This window comes from Sinocyclocheilus grahami, unplaced genomic scaffold, assembly GCF_001515645.1.
Source record: "Sinocyclocheilus grahami isolate Dianchi unplaced genomic scaffold, SAMN03320097.WGS_v1.1 scaffold395.1, whole genome shotgun sequence".
Classification (NCBI taxonomy): Eukaryota; Metazoa; Chordata; class Actinopteri; order Cypriniformes; family Cyprinidae; genus Sinocyclocheilus; species Sinocyclocheilus grahami.
In genome coordinates, this window is record NW_015505574.1 from 620,731 (window position 1) to 621,904 (window position 1,174).

Here is a 1,174-nt window from a genome sequence, read left to right on the forward strand (position 1 = left end):
AATTTTTTAATAAGTATTTGAGTTTGATTTGATTTAAATAATAATTATTCATCATTTAAATAAAAAATAATAACTTTCAAAATGCATTTACTCTGCCTAGAATCAGAATTATTATTATTATTAATTATTATTGTATAGCATAAATATGTTAACTGAAAACAACTCACTTTATTCAGGTAAAAAGTATAAACAAATATGTTGTTAAATTATGGCTAGCTGTGGAACAAGTAATATTCAGTTACTTGTATTATTGTATGAGATTGAAATGGTTTATTGATGATAAATATATTAATCTGCATTTGGAAAAACTAATAGCTGTAGAAACACCTTTCACTCAGAAATTGCTCGTAAGGAACAGCAAGTAATACATTGCGATAAACATGACATTTTTAAATGGAAAATTCGAACTTACTGCAATAATATTTGTTTAATTACAAACTTGAAAAATATGTTTAACATTTGTGGTTATTGTGTATTTAAAACACTTTCAGGTTATTATTAGTATTACACAAATCTTACCTGTTTTGTTAATGTATGACAAATATGCATCACATTAGGTTTATTAGTTTATGTTAAAACTATGGAATCCAAATGGATGGAAATTTTACATGGAATTCAAATACATAAAGCCTAAATTTAGGCCGAAATATTTTTCGTAGTGTGTAGGTCAGGATATGTCATTTGTAACATAATGGATGTTCTCACCCCTTTTATTCATTAGATCTGTTGCCATAGATGGACGCGTTTGTTGCAAGGTGAGAATTTAGAATTGGTTTGTGGCATAATGGTTCATCCAACTGGTTGCAGTATAATGATAACCTTTCTAGTATTCTGAGAGCTTGCAAACTGCAAAATGGCAGTGTCAGCACTCTAACATAAGACACAATGCTAAGCAAAATCACTCTCGGTTCTTATCAGGACTCTTTTTGGCAGGCTGGATCAAGCATCCTCAAAAGGAGTGCAATATGTTATAGCTTCCCAGAAAGCTTTGGCCTGTTCTTATGAAATATTTGCAGACTATAACCCTCACCTGCTGCCGCATATCTAGATAAATGAGAAAGGGTGATATAGAGGAAATTTCAGCCATGATTTCAGATGAACTAAAATTCCATTTGCGGAGATGGTGGCCGCGCTGCATTGCAAGTAGTGGTCCATATCTCTCCATAGACTGTCA